Source organism: Balaenoptera acutorostrata, chromosome 6 (genome assembly GCF_949987535.1).
Source record: "Balaenoptera acutorostrata chromosome 6, mBalAcu1.1, whole genome shotgun sequence".
NCBI lineage: Eukaryota > Metazoa > Chordata > Mammalia > Artiodactyla > Balaenopteridae > Balaenoptera > Balaenoptera acutorostrata.
The window spans coordinates 99,173,854-99,189,141 of record NC_080069.1 but is presented as its reverse complement, the minus strand read 5'-3'; the positions used below and the strand labels follow the sequence as shown (position 1 = coordinate 99,189,141).

Genomic DNA, 15,288 nt, shown 5'->3' with positions numbered 1-15,288 from the left:
CCAGTTAGAACACATTCTCAAAACTCCAAAATGCCTCTTAGACACCTAATTTTTTTCCCTCCAGAAAACCTCAGCTCTAAGGCTGAATATTTGGTTGCAAAGTAAAAAATATGAGTCAAAAAACATGGTTGCTGGACTGGCAACCAGTTTATCAGCTTTTTTCCCTATTGAAAGAAGTAATTAACCAGATTTCCTGATATCAACATCAACAACAAAGACATCATGGAAGTTTGCTTCAAGATCAATGTGTAATGTACTTATGTTTACATAAACATATATGGTTAATTAGATGCAAAACTATCTGGTAATTACTTCCCCAAATAACTCTTTTTATCCCACTGCATTTGAACTTCCGAGTTTGAATATGTAGCAAATACATATATGCATTAGTAATTTTAAATATAACATTGCTGACATTCTACTTAAGAGCAAAAGTAATGGTATCAAAAAGTAACATTCAATAAATGAATAATGAAAGGTATGATTCCAAGTAAGATTTTTTTAAGTGCTCTTGGAGAGCCCTAGGTTTTTAATAAAGAAGCAGAGCTCTGAAGAGAAGTATTTTTAAATGAGCATACACATCAACTGCAAATCTTGAAAACCATACACCTTCGTCTGCAAAAACAGGGTTTTACTTCATTGACCATGGACAATTATCAGCTAAAAAACCATGTATTTCTCCTCTCCTTTCACACCCGTCAGAGGAACAATAACCCTCAATTAATGACACAACAGTTTGGTTTGAAAAATGTGATGTTGTCATATACAGCACTGAGCATTTACTGAATGACACTGCTCCCAGTTCCTCAACAGAATATAATTACACCTGGAATCTAAAACCACCTCAATCTGCACAAAAATACTGTGGACATAAAGAACTTTACACACACACAAATCTGACACATAATGAGAAAGCAAAGCAAGAAAAAAGCTGGTATAAGTCGCTCACCAATGTGTTCCTTATTTCTGTTGAAGCTGGTACCTTGCTATATTTCTCCTTAGTTGAAAACGAGGTCCAATCAGCCTCCTTACAATATATTATTAATTGGTTCTGAATCTCCTCCAAGTTTTCATTCCACTGTGGAGCCTTCCTCCCCTATCTTCAAGAGTCCGTCTAAAATTCTTCCAACATCTTCCCTCATCCTCAAGATGGCTACCTTACCTAATGGAAAAGCAACATCTTCATGGTTGGCTTTTATAAATTCCTCAAGCATTTCAGGATTTAGTTCTTTACTTGGATCAATTACATACATTCTCTAGAACTAATCTGTGAAGAACTCCAATCAGTGTGTGTGGACTGGGTAGGTTTGGGTCCTTTCTTCAAATCATCCTCACAAAATGTCTTCCTCTAAGACTAATAAATTCCTCCCAATCAGAAAGGTGAAGCTACCTGGACAGAAGGTTTTCTCAACTGACATAATACTTAAAAATTTTGTTTCCATAGTGACATTGTTAAGAAGACATCTGATATTTCTGAAGACTTAACAATACTTGAGAACACAGAAAGAAACAGCAGAATGGAAGGGAAGAGGGAAAACAAAGGAACTAAAAGAAGGCCTAATACACAAATGGAGTATCCTGAAAAGAAATGTAGACCTTCAAGAAACTGGTGTCAGCCAGTCTTAGGGTTCCTCTGAGATCTTGCAGGATTTGCCGTTGCTGCTGTTGTTTTGCAGAAATCAACCCCAACCAGACAATAAAGTCTTGCAATGCATCAAAACATGATGATAACCAAGCCTCAGAGCTCCAAAAATCTCAGCTCAGGGCCACCACCATCTTCACAATGAGGAAATCACATTTCCTGGTGACTTGCAGGAGACCTGGAGCAGCTTAAAAGTTGTGTGAAGACCTCAGTGGAAAAATGTTTAAGGTTTTCCTTGCCTTTCCCGAAGGAGGTCAAAACCCTCAGGTCCACTCAAAAGGAGAGAAAAAAAATTCCAAAAGTTTACTTTAAATTGGCAACAAACGCCTCCATAACTTGTGAAAGCACTCCTTAGGTGGGAGAAAAATGTGAGCAGCCCTTCCAAGCCCCTCATTTCTTTGCATAATGAACAGATAGTGAGGTGAGGAACCACTACAAGATTCACCCCCTGGAAAGGGAGAAGGAGAGGGCTGGCAAGCCTCCTCCTCCAGCCATCACCAACAGAGCTTCAAAATGGAGACATCCATAATTTTATAAACACTTCTCAGCTTTGTCTCCTGGAAACCCGCTCTCCTCCATTTTCTGGTGGAGTTAACAACATGACACGGGCTTACCTGACTCAGTTCCCAGCTCTCAACCAAACTAGTTACTTCCTCAAAAATCCTGCAAGCCACCTCCAGAAACAAAACCAAAGCAAACCAAACAGCCAACACAGACACTCAGACACAGCCCCCCGGGAGCCCTGGGAGAAAGCCCCAACTGGTTGGTCTTTTCCCATCCCAGACGCGTGCTTAAAAATGAAACTTTTTTTTTTTTTTTTTCAGTAGGAGAGGAATATAAAAGGAACTCCAGGCAGCCTCCCTCCCTCTCTGTAGGTTAGAAGCTACGATGAAAAGAAAATGAGGGTTCCTCCAGGAATGGTGAAAAGCCTGGAGAACGAACGTGAGAAGAAGCTTTGTGTTTTGGAGTCTGGAGTGGAACCAAGGCAGACAGCTTGCAAATGGAGGACAGGGAGATAAAGAAAGGGAAAGAGGGGCTGCTCCTCCGGTGGGCGGCTGCGGCTTCCCCTCGCGCCTGCAAGGAGGACAGACCCCTGGGAACTGCACCAGGAGTCAGGCGACCCCCGGGCCCCTGCTTGGGGTCTTTTCTCCCTTCCTCACAGGAGAGCCAAGCGTGTGTAATGGCTTCTCCTCTTCCAGAAACCGTTGTCCTCCTCCACCAGACGCTTCTGAACCCCCAGCCTGGAGACACCTCCTCAGCGGCTCCTGAACCTGCGCCCCCCCCGCCCCCCGCCGGCCGGCGCCCCCCGCTCCTCGCCTATCTGCTCACCAGCAGCACCGGCCGCCGCCGCCGCCGCCGCCCCCCGACACATCCCGACCCCGCATCCCAACTTCGGGGACAGAGCGAGCGAGCCAAATACCTGAGGAAGAGGGGGGTGCCAATCCGCACGGCTTTGCCATCGGGCTGGGGACAAGCAGACAGAGAGGGGGAAAGGAAGGAGAGGGACAGAGAAAGAAAGAGGTCAACCCGCTCAGGTCGGGGCGGCCGGGAGCGCTCCCTCCTCTGCCCCTCGCTCTTTCCCTCTGGCTCTCGGCTCAGGTCTCCCCGACTCCCGCCCTCCGCCCCCCTCTCTGTCCCTTACTCCTGTGCCCACACCAGGAGCATCCGTCCTAAGGCTCCAGCTCTCTTCTCACTCATCTTTTATTTTCTCTTCTCTCCATAGAACTACACGAAATTAATTAAGCCACAGCGCTCCGCTCCCCCCCTCCCCCCAGCAGAAGGAGCAGCCAGCAGGAAAAGCACAGCCACCTCCACTGCCACCACCACCACCTTCTCCTCCTCTTCCTCCCTCGCTTCTCCTCCTCCTCCTCTTCCTCCTCCCCCTCCAGCTCTCTCCCTCCTCCTCCTCCTTCCCCCCTCCTCCTCCTCCTCTCCTCGCTCGCTTCTTCTCTTCCAACAGCCAGTCCACGCAGGGGACTTCCTCTCCTCCCCGCTCCACCAACCCTCCTTGGCCGAATGAATGAGCGCGTTTGTGCCTCCACCACCCCGTGCTCTCCTCCCCGCAGCACTCGGACCACCCCGAGGTGCTGGTTAATTGCAGTAACTTACTGAAGAAGCGTCCCGGCGCCGGGAGGTGTTTCGGGTTCTCCAGCCCCACCGCCTCCTTATCCTTTTTCTCTTTCTCCTCTTCCTGCTCGGGTTATTGTTGTGGAAGTTGTTTGGGAGTCTCATGTGCTTCTGCCGGGTCTCAGCAATGGAGGATCGCCATCTTCCCTGCCTTCCTCGGCTCCTCAGACTCGCTGCAGCTGCAGATGACCTGAGATATCCGTCTCTCTCTCCCTCTCCCTCTCTCTCCCTCCCTCCCTCTCCCTCTCACTCTCTCCCTCTCTCTCTCTCCTCTTCTCTCTCCTCTCCCTTTCCCTCGCGCGCTCTCTCTCTCTCTCCCTCTCCCTCCCTCTGTGTCTCTCTCTGAATAATGAGCAACCAGAGGGAGAGAGAAAGCAAGACAGAAAGAGAGAAGGCAGACAATCTTCTCCTGCCACACAAAACGCCGGAGCACCAGGGGGTGCGCGAAGCCTTTCTAATAACAACAACAACGCGCAGGAGAGAGAAAGAAAAAAGAAAGAAAGAAAGAAAGAAATGAGGAAAGGGCTGGAGGGGGGGAAAAGGAAGAATTATCCAAGAGCTGAGAAGACCAGAAGGAGAAGGTGGAGGAGATGCTGAGGCTGCGGCTGCTGTCCCCCCTCCCCCCGCCCGCCCCCCCACCGCTGAACCCCAGAAGGAGGCAAGGTGGTTGCAAAGTTAAGGCTGGGACATTGTCTTTGTCACTCAGAGCAACACAGAGCCAGGCCAGTGAGACGCAAGAGGAGGCGGTGGCAGAGGACGAGGTGGTGGTGGTGGAGGAGGAGGAGGAAGAGGAGGAGAAGGAGGCAAAGGAGGAGGAGAAGGGGAAGAGGCAGATGAGATGAATAAAGACCTGCGGAGAAGGCGGTGCGAGGAGCGCGGCGGCCGGGCTGAGGCGTGCGCGCTCGCGTCCCGGAGGCGCCCGGCCGCCCCGGCCGGCGGAGGAAGCCCCCAGTGAGGACCCTGCCCGGTCGCTCATAGCGCTCCCACCATCAGCCCTGCCCGAGGCGCCGAGCCCCGGCCCCAGAGAGTCCCTCGCACGCATCCATCTAGAGGCCAATCTTTGCAAAGAACACACATTGGGAACTAGAGGTTGCAAGTCTAAACCCAGATCAACCACGTGGGGCTTTTTAATCCCTTTCCAGCTTGCGGTGTATCTCCAGTGAAAAGCTCAAATTGTCCATTACTGACACGTATTTTGAAGTCTTCTCCTCCGAAATAAAGGCTCATTGTGCATTTTATTTCTTTTCTGATATGGTAAGGGGGGGGGGTTGGGGGAGGAAAGAACCCATCATTCTGAGCCTCGGAACCACCACTTTCTTTTCCTAACTTGTGAAGTGTTTTGACGGCGCACCAAAACGGGGGGAAAAAAAAGCCTACTTAAATAACTTTACACTCTTCCAGCCCCGCGTTGCTTGTACTTTCTGGCTGATCATCTAAAGGCTCGGAAAGTAACAATCAGAGCTCCTAATGATAAGGTGTCATGGTGTTGAACACAAGAGAGCCAAGATGAAGCTTTCACACCTTGAATTTTTATTTAGTGTAATTTCCCACAAATCGTTCTGAACTATTTATTTTGCAAAGGAGTGGGTTTACCCTCCTCTCTCACTAGGTCTAATGTCTCCTAAGGCTTTAATTTGATGGTGGGGAGGGGGGCGGGGGGTGGTGCCTACAGTATAAAAAAATCAATATAGCAAGTCAGAAGCAATTGAAGTTCAAGGGCATGGGCTGCTTGTACCATTTCTATTTCTCGCATCCTCGAGCTGGACATCAACAGCCTCGGGAGAGAGAAACACGCAGCGCGCGGGGCAGAGACCTTAATTAAAGTTTCTTTTGTCCGCGTCTGAATTGGGGGATGTTGCTGGATTCCTTTGCATTGGGGAGCGCGCATCCGGTGGAGAAGGCGCGGTGGGGAGGATCCAGGGCAAGACTGTCCTCTGTAATACTCACTACCTCCCCCGCAAACCCAACAACAGTCCAAGAAGATATCCCCGTAAACCCACACAATGAAGGGGAGGAGGAGACGCGCGCGGAGTTGGTTCCCACCAGACAGCGGGGTTTTATAAACAGATCGGAATCCTTTTCCAAGCTTTTCCCCAATCGTTTATTCCGGGGCAGAATCTCTCGCCCAGAGACACGATTTCACCCCCTTCCAGTCAACACTTCCTGCCCTTTTCTCCTCCCACTCACACTGAAAAGCTTGGGAGCCCTAAAAGGGTGTTGATGGCGGGGGTGATAAATAAATAAATAAATGACACTCTACGCGTGCGGTGGCGGAGAAAGGAGGGGGAGGGAGAGGCAAAGCGAGGAGAGGGAAGAGAAAAAGTAGGGAGAAGAGAAGCAGGAGGAGAAAGCTCCGAGGCGAAAGGGAAACAGTAGTCAAAGCAAGAAGAGAAAGAAGAAAGGAGAGAGGAGGACGGTAAGGCTGTTGAGGACTGAATGACCCTGGCTTTGAACAGACTTGGGAGGACTCCCATTCCAGGTGCCTGGAAGGACCAGGGGATAGTCCTTCTGCCCCGAGCTCCTCCCCCCCCACCCCCGGGACCCCAGGGGTGTCTGAGCCCTGGCCGCCGCTCCCCCATAAATTCCTCGTGGCACCGAGAGGAAGCACGCCAGGTCTCCGCCGTCCCTTCACTGCCCCGGCTGATAATTTACCTCTTTGTCTTTAATAAAAAGCTGACTTTTTCTGTCAAGCTCTGCACCGGGAAAATAACAATCGTATTTCAGGTTGAAAGCTTCTATTACTGCTGGGTTTTGGAGGCTGTGATAAAATCTTCATCGACGTGAAGGTACCTTCTGGTTGGCTTGGGTCGGAAGTCCTAAGATGGGGGTCGCCCTTCCCCGGGGGCAGGGGGGCAGGGGCGCGGGGAACCCGGCGGTGCGGAGGGAGGAGGAAGCGACGAGGTCAGAGGAAACCCAAGACTCCTGGGGCACCAAAGGGCTTCCCGCAGTCGGGGAATGAGCCCTGGGGAGGAGCCTTTCGCGAGAACGTGAGCGCGCCCCAACACGCCTCAGACCTCATAAACCCACTTGGCAAAGACCGGGGAAGCGGCTGGCGGACCGGCTGCGGTGAACTCAAGAAATTAACCTTGCGCTGCAATTAAACGGGCTGCCGCCCTTTCAGACTCACCTCGAGCGACCGTGATAGAGAGCTCCCGAACCGGCCGCGGGGGGACCTGGCTCCTCCCTCCCGTCCCAGGAGAAGAGGACAAAAAGGGGAGATGGACTTGGAGATGGCCCCGCCCTTCAAACGCTCCAATCCTTGGAAACTAAACCTCCTCTCCAAGCCTCCACGTCTAGAAGGGACAAAGGCAGCGAGGAGATCCAGAGACCGATGGGGGAGATAGGTGGCTTTCGGCCTTCTCAAGTGGGTGCTTTGGGCGAAAGGTACAATGGCTGAGTTTCCATTCCAAATACAGGATAGTCTTTAGAAGACCATCTTCTGGTTTAGAAGCAAATTGACTTCCCAAAGCCGTGAAGCAAACTACTGCAAAACTCCCGCATAGCCCTGCTTTTTGAATGTGGAGGGCTAAAATTTCAGTTAACGATGCCATACACAAATTTTTCGACTTTCTTTGAAGTCACAAGTGTCTTAACTATCCATCCGAAATAATTGAAAGAAATTAACATGAAAGAAATAAACATGGTGGGGGAGTGGGCTTTTTGTTTGCCTGCTTGTTTTTATTGGGGGTAGCTTTCTTTCAAATGATAAGAAAGCATTTGGATAAATAAAAGCTAGGTCACTCAAGGAAAGTGTTGTGGCTGAAGGTTTTAGTGAAAACCTTGACAAACTTGGCACTTAAGTAACTGTAATTATGCTTTGCCATTAGCGGACCATTAAGATATACAGGAGAAAGTTCACACCTCCTGCTGTTTCATTCCCTAAGAATATTCACAAAGATAATACAAGCCTCGTTGGGTTATCTTCTCCACCAGGAGGGTTAATTTCTAAAATTTTTAATTAAAATGGAAAAGCTTAGGTTTTGTACACAGGCAACAATGTGAGGCAAGTCTCGTGGGGACACATTGGCTCCGTGAAATTTGCCTTTTGTTACTGTACCCTATGCCATTATTCCCCTGGAGTCATATGGGATTTCAAGACTTTGTGAATGTTCCAGGAAGTATGAATACGTGGGAAGTCTGGACTTTCTTCTCCCTTATCATGGGTGACTGGCATACAGACTCCTCATAAAGGGAAATTATGGCTCATCAAAAGAGTGACTTTATGAGCATTAATAGAATAATAAATCTTGCAATTTTAGTTCAAGAAACAGTGGACTCCTATAATCAGAGTGACCCATGTAAATATGATCCACTTACTTGCCCAACTCTAGCAGGATAGGGATAGTCTATAAATCATTTTGGTTTTTAAAGGTTAGGAAAGGAAAGTGCCCAGACCTCTCAAAAGTGTTTATGGGGGGAAAGGGGACTTCTATCTCCTACAGGAAGGAATCATGGAAAGAAGGAAGAGTTGGTCCAGAGGCTACATTAAAAAGATAGAATTTCAACTGAAACAAGAGTGAATGGATGTTTTAATGTCATTGTTTCAATATTTACATTATATCATATAAAAAAGGAAAAGTCCTGCTTCCTGAAAACTATGCAAAAAAAAATTCCAGTTTATAATCCCACTTTCTAAATTCCAGTTGGAAAACTGTTCAAGCTGATGATTTTAGCAAAACAAAGAGTAGATGAATAGAGAGTATGGCTTTTTCAGAAGTCTTAATTATTCCGTCTTTAAACATTTGACCACACACCTCTTGAACTTGGTGGTATTTTCCTTCCTATGTAAAACTAATTTCCCATGCCATCCAATACAGTCTTTTCACTGTTTGAGTTTATTTTCAATGGGCTATTTATTTTGAATTTTTGAGATCTTTTACTGTTGTTGGAAATGACTAGTCTTTGAAAATTTTTTTTTAAAGACTTCAAATTGGATAATTATGGACTCTACAGATATCAAAAAAGTGAAGTCACTAACACACCTTCTTTCTGATCCCTTACCGAAAAATCAATATATTTTCATAAACCCAAACCTAAATATATGTAATTAGTTGACTAGTGTCCACGCCTAGGGAGAAGTGACTGAAAGAAGACAAACGTGGATAATTCATGATTCTGAACAGCTCCCAAAGGAAGAGAAATTGCGATAACTTATATTAAACTTCCCCTGTGTGAATCTTTGTATGTATACCTTTGGGTACCAAAGAAGATGTTTCAATAGCAATGTTCTAAAATAATTTTTTTAAGTCTTTTGCCCATAGGTAGAAGTTAAATTTACAGTTCTATCAAACTAGTTACTGTAATATGGACCATTCATGCAGAATGTCCATTAACCATTGAATATTTGTTTAGCATCTACAACATGCCATACTCAGCTGAATACCAGGGATACAAAGATGAATAAGAGAAGATGAGTCAAAGTCTAAATGCATGATCTACTTCAGGAACCACTAGCTTTAAGATGCCATTTTATGGATTTATATAGAACTTTAGATTTTTACTCACTCAAAAGCAATGCAGGACTTTGGCCAATAAGGAGACTATGATTAATTTGAACATTTTTGTTCATACTATAGAGTTAGTAGGAAGTAATATTGTGTTAAAATAAAATTGTGGTATTTTATTTTAAAGCCAGTGTCTTGCCTTAACTCATAATTTAACATGAAATTCTAACTAGAGAAGATCATTTTAGGAAGAAAGAGCTGTGTTAGATCAACTATGATTAGATTAACCAAAATTCATAAGAAAGACTCAACTGAAAGATTGTCTATTTTTTGAGGTATCCCGTCTAGCAGACAGACCAGTATTTCCAGATTCCTAATACTTGCATTCAAACTGAAGCCCAGAGAGGGGATGTGACCTAGTCAAGAACACAGAGCTGGTCAAAGGCAGTCAGCTCTACAAGCTATGCTTCCACGCAGTTTCCTAAAGTTATCATTCTGATATCACCTTCAAGATTTCTTTTTTTTTTTTTGACATGTTCCATACTACTTGTACTGTTATTTACTTAACATATATTACTTTTAAATGAACTTAAAAAAAATCTTAGCTCCATCAAAAGTAATATGACTAATGAAATCACAAGTCCGATGGGCTATTAATATATAAAATGTTAATATACATCAAAATAAATATATTATTAAAATTCGAATAAAGAAAAAAGATTTTGGATTAAAAAACCAGTCTGATAGTATACATGCCAAACTCTTAATGGTAAGGAGTGAGAGAGGTGAAAAAGAAAGTGTTTGAGTTATTTTTTTGTGTACAAACAGGAATCACTTTTATAATTTAAAAACTAAGAAAAAATTGTATGGTCTAGTGGTGGCTAGCATAGCCCCAAAGTAAGCCTTTTCATTATATATACTTAGAGGAATTAAACATTAGCACAGTCTTTTAAGTGCGATTTAACAATATATATTTAAAGTCTTAAAATGTTCACACTTTTTGTTCCCTTAATTCCTCCTCTTAGAATCTACCCTAAGGAAACAGTCAAAAATGTAGAAAAGATTTACACAAAAAAATGATAGAGGTAAAGTAAACAATTGAAAATAACTTGTGGCGCTTCCCTGGTGGCGCAGTGGTTCAGAGTCTGCCTGCCAATGCAGGGGACACGGGTTCAAGCCCTGGTCTGGGAAGATCCCACATGCCGCGGAGCAACTAGACCCGTGAGCCACAATTACTGAGCCTGAGCGTCTGGAGCCTGTGCTCCGCAACAAGAGAGGCCGCGATAATGAGAGGCCCGCGCACCGCGATGAAGAGTGGCCCCCACTTGCCGCAACTAGAGAAAGACCTCGCACAGAAACGAAGACCCAACACAGCCAGAAGTAAATAAATAAATAAAACCCAAAATAACTTGTGATTAGGAGAAGAGGAATGGTTAGTCGATAATAAATCCGCACTATGACATATTAGGCAGCTTAAAATTATTTACAAAGATTTTGTAATTAAATAGAAAAATGGCCTCATGCCAGGTAAAAGACCTAGACATAAAGTTATGATCACTGATTATTTTTTCATAATGCACACACTCAGAAATCACTTTCAAAGGAAATATACCAGCGTGTCAGTAGTAAATTGACTTATTAAAATTTTAGGAAATGTAGAACTTATAAATGATCTATATAAATTATATAAGTATATAAACCACATATATACATATATGTGTGTGCATATACATATATACACACACGATGGAGTTGACTGCTTTGTTCGAACTGAATTATCAATTATCTGTTTTAGTATTTCAAAACATTTTAAAGTTAAATGATAGAACCCACTTTTATGTGTCTGGTAATTATAAATATGTCTTGAAGATCTTATTAATATTGCTAATAAAACTGTGTCACAGTATCTGTTTTTCACAAAGATAATTTAATTTGCTTTTTACAGGGACAATAAGAAGATTTGAGTGAGTATTCTGAGTACATTTTAAATACAAAAGGAAATTTAGGACCAAAGAGATTGAATGATTTAACCTAAGGTCTTCTGACGCTAATAGTGTAAAGAAAACTAAAGTCCAGTTCTCCCAATTTCTACTGTTATGTTTTGAAATCTAGAATTCCATACAATCTCAAAAATATTGCCAAATACTATCAAAGGAAATTTTCTTTTGGCCCATATGAAAAAAGGTTATCTTCATCAAATATGTGAATAAAAGCTCTGATACTCTTTTACACCTAAAAATTAGCAGAAATATATACTGTATATGTATCTATATGTATATTTATATTTCCCAATTGTTAAGAGTATATATAATTCTCAGTTGTTGGAAGATATAGAAAAATAGACCCTATAGTTCTCTGTTAGTGGGAATACGAAAAGTTTCAGTCTTTCTGGATGTACTAGAAGTCTTTAACCCAGGAATTTAACTTTTAAAAATTGACTTAGGAAATATTCATAACTGTCATCAAAAACTTTTGTACAGGGCTTCCCTGGTGGTGCAGTGGTTGAGAATCTGCCTGCCAATGCAGGGAACACGGGTTCGAGCCCTGGTCTGGGGAGATCCCACATGCCGCGGAGCAACTAGGCCTGTGAACCACAACTACTGAGCCTGCGCGTCTGGAGCCTGTGCTCCGCAACAAGAGAGGCCGCGATAGTGAGAGGCCTGCGGCGCACCGCGATGAAGAGCGGCCCCCGCTTGCCACAACTAGAGAAAGCTCTCGCACAGAGACGAAGACCCCACACAGCCAAAAATAAATAAATAAAATAAATTTATAAAAAAAAACAAAAAAACTTTTGTACAAGGGAGTTCCTTGTGGCATTAATACCCCACAACAAATGATTGGTTAAAGAAATTATGTTCATCTATGTAATAGTAAGTTATATAGCTATCAAATTCTGTAAGAAATATTAAATGATAGTGAAATATTTACATGATTTTTTGATAAGGGGAAAAATAGATTTCAAAACAATATGTATAACACCATCCCATATTTGTAAACATGTGTGTGTGCATCTAGGCATTGAAAAATAATTTTAAAAGTATAATCAAAGTGTTAACAGTAGTTTTTTCCAGGTGATGTAATTTTTTCTAGGTGATGTAATTATGGGTACATTATATATTTTTTCCACTGTGGTTTCTTAGATTTTTAAGCATTTGTACAATGAATCTCTCTCTTCTGCAATTAGAAAGAAAAAGATTTAGAACTCCCAAATAAACTTTGCTAGCACAAGATTTCTTTTATATCATAAAGACTGACCAAACCAAATGTTTGTCTAATTTGTAAAAAACAAAAATTTTAACTGTGCGGTTTTATTAATCATTATTGAAAATGCACACACCTTGAAATCCTTGCATACATTCATTTGATTCCCCAAACAGCCTTTACCCAGATTTTAATGCTTCTCGTACAGATTTTGAGTAATAACTTCCAGCACCAAGGTTAACTTGACTTTGCATCCACCAACCATCACCCATGACTCACCCCTTGTAGATTCCATGTGAGTTGCCCTTTCAGGAGAGACTATATATACTCTCTGCTGTCTACTATGTTGGGGTGTGCTTTCCCAGCAAGCTGCTGAAAACAGTGTTTCACAAAAGTTACTCATTGGCTACATGTTCTTTTAAGTGTCTGGAATGCAGAACAAGTTTATTTTTTAGTATCTTTCTGATGTTTTTCAAGGTGCATATTTTAAGTGAGTATTTATTGATTTAATGTTTATAATAAAGACAAATCCAGATCTAACAACGAACATCTACTTACTAGTTTCCAGCTCCTGCTCTTATGAGTGATGACCTTGGGCTCCATGCATCAGTTTCCACATCTGTAAAAAGTATAATTAAATACTTATAGGATTGCTGAGGATTTTTTTAAATTAATTTTTATTGGAGTGTAGTTGATTTACAGTGTTGTGGTTATGAGGATTTTTAAAAAACGTATATAAGGAACATGAAAATCTGTAACTGCTAGCTAATATTATCTATGTTCTTCTTTTTTTTTCTTTCTTTTTTTTTTTTGATCATAGGGCGCGGCATGTGGGATCTCAGTTCCCCCGCAAGGGATCGAACCTGTGTCCCCTGCATTAGAAGCATGGATTCTTAACCACTGGACCACCAGGGAAGTCCCTGATCTATGTTCTTATAGCTTTACTGTGAGGTGGCCTAGGTGAGGTGAAGAGCCCTAAATTTGGAGTCAGGAGTTAGGTATCGGACTTCCCTGGTGGCCCAGTGGTTAAGAATCCGCCTGCCAGTGCAGGGGACACGGCTTCGAGCCCTGGTCCGGGAAGATCTCACATGTCACGGAGCAACTAAGCCTGTGCGCCACAACTACTGAGCCTGAGCTTTAGAGCCTGCGAGCCGCAACTACTGAAGCCCGTGCACCTAGAGCCCGTGCTCTGCAGCAAGAGAAGACACGGCAATGAGAAGCCCATGCACGAAGAGTAGCCCCTGCTTGCTGCAACTAGAGAAAGCCCCCGTGCAGCAACGAAGACCCAACACAGCCAAAAATTATAAATAAATAAGTAAATTTATTAAAAATAAAAAGAATTAGGTATTTAGTCCAGGAAATCAAAACCAGAATATGTACACATAACAAAAGAAATTCATTATATTTAAACAAATCTTTAAAATCAACAGTGATCATTTAAAATAAAAAACCTAAATATGACTAATTGTATCTAAGTTCTCCTATTACTATTTATTTCTGTTAGTTCACTTTGTCATTTGCTAAAACTCAGCCACCAGGCATGTGGCAGTAGGGCCAAAGGTTTTTTTTTTGTTTTTTTTTAAAATTAATTTTTATTGGAATATAGTTGCTTTACAATGTTGTGTTAGTTTCTACTGTACAGCAAAGTGAATCAGCTATATGTGTACATATATCCCCTCCTTTTTTTGGATTTCCTTCCCATTTAGGTCACCACAGAGCATTGAGTAGAGTTCCCTGAGCTATATAGTAAGTTCTCATTACAAAGGTTTTTTAAAAGTGGAAAAGAAAATCTTAAAATCGAGAAGAATTTTTTATTGATATCTCAAATCCAAGAAATGATTGTATAGGCTCAGAAAAATCCATACAATGCAGGAATTGTTATAATAAATGTAAATAAGTAAACTATAGCAAATGGGGAGCATTTTATTTTACTTCATTTTTCTGTGAATTGTATAGAGATCACCATTGTTCATTGGTCTAGCTTCTGGATCAGCACTGTTCTGTTGGAGCACAATTTGAAAACCACTGATCTATTCCAGATGAGAAAATGGTCTCAAGGAAAAGTGATTTGCCCAGAATTACAGACTAAGGTATTGAAGATCCAGACCTACCCAGTTCCTCTTTATGGCAATTTCTGCTATTCTAGCAAAAGAGATTTCCTTGAGCTGGTATTAAACCAAAAACTCAGTTACCTTCTTTTTTCCTTCCCTCCTTCTCTTCCTCCTCCCTCTCTCCCTTCCTTTCTAAGGTTTCCCAGAAATGAGAAACTGTACTTTACATGACCAACAAAAATTAATGGCTTAGTCAACCGGTAAATAATTTTTATGCTTTCTCTAAGTTATTTTGATGATTTTCAGTTCATTTCATCTTTTTTTCTAACTCAGAGGATTAGCAAAACAGCTAATTGTGGTCTTCATATATCAACATCTTCTGCTCCTTGGGAATGTTCAGGGTTTTCCTTCACCTTTTTCTTTTCATCTGTCACTCTAAAAGGGTTTTTATAGGCTTAGGACCAGGAAAACAAAAAACAAAAAACAAAGGTGGCGTAAGGTTTTTTTCACCTGGAAAATTATAATTCTGCTTTTATTTCGTATAGAGATATAAATGGAGAAACATAGCACTATTCTACTTATCAGGGATCATGTGAAAGAAGAAAAGTTCATTGTTCTGGCCCTTTTGTGTTCACTGTATATCATGCAGCATTCACAAAGGAATTATTCCTATGATTGAGAAGAGAGATAGGCTGGTGCTCTCAATTGACTTACAACAGACCCCTGAATTTGAAATTAGTAAGGACTTTTTAAATATCATGAACATGGAATTATAGTATCAACTTGGTTATCAAATTAACTCTGTGTGTACGAGAACTGAATG

At 42.5% G+C, this 15,288-nt stretch overlaps 1 protein-coding gene and 1 long non-coding RNA gene across 12 annotated transcripts in view; one reads left to right on the top strand and one right to left on the bottom strand.

Annotated features, from left to right (window-relative positions):
* The window catches only part of ZNF462 (zinc finger protein 462), a 143,754-nt gene extending 136,794 nt beyond the window's left edge, over positions 1–6,960 (bottom strand). For 3 of the 11 annotated variants that reach the window (XR_009008668.1, XM_057548788.1, XM_057548797.1), the window contains exon 1: positions 3,752–4,380. The gene's annotated coding sequence lies outside the window, so the exon portion shown is untranslated. Of the gene's footprint in view, positions 1–949; positions 1,158–2,256; positions 2,976–3,062; positions 3,107–3,751; positions 4,385–6,896 lie in introns of those variants that run through there. The other 8 variants (XR_009008669.1, XM_057548796.1, XM_057548792.1 and 5 more) reach the window with 7 other exon arrangements.
* On the top strand, positions 5,941–7,451 carry LOC130708451 (uncharacterized). The gene is made up of 3 exons (XR_009008672.1): positions 5,941–6,185; positions 6,494–6,555; positions 6,891–7,451. It is a non-coding gene; the product is annotated as an uncharacterized LOC130708451 (long non-coding RNA).
* The last annotated feature ends 7,837 nt before the right edge of the window (positions 7,452–15,288 follow it).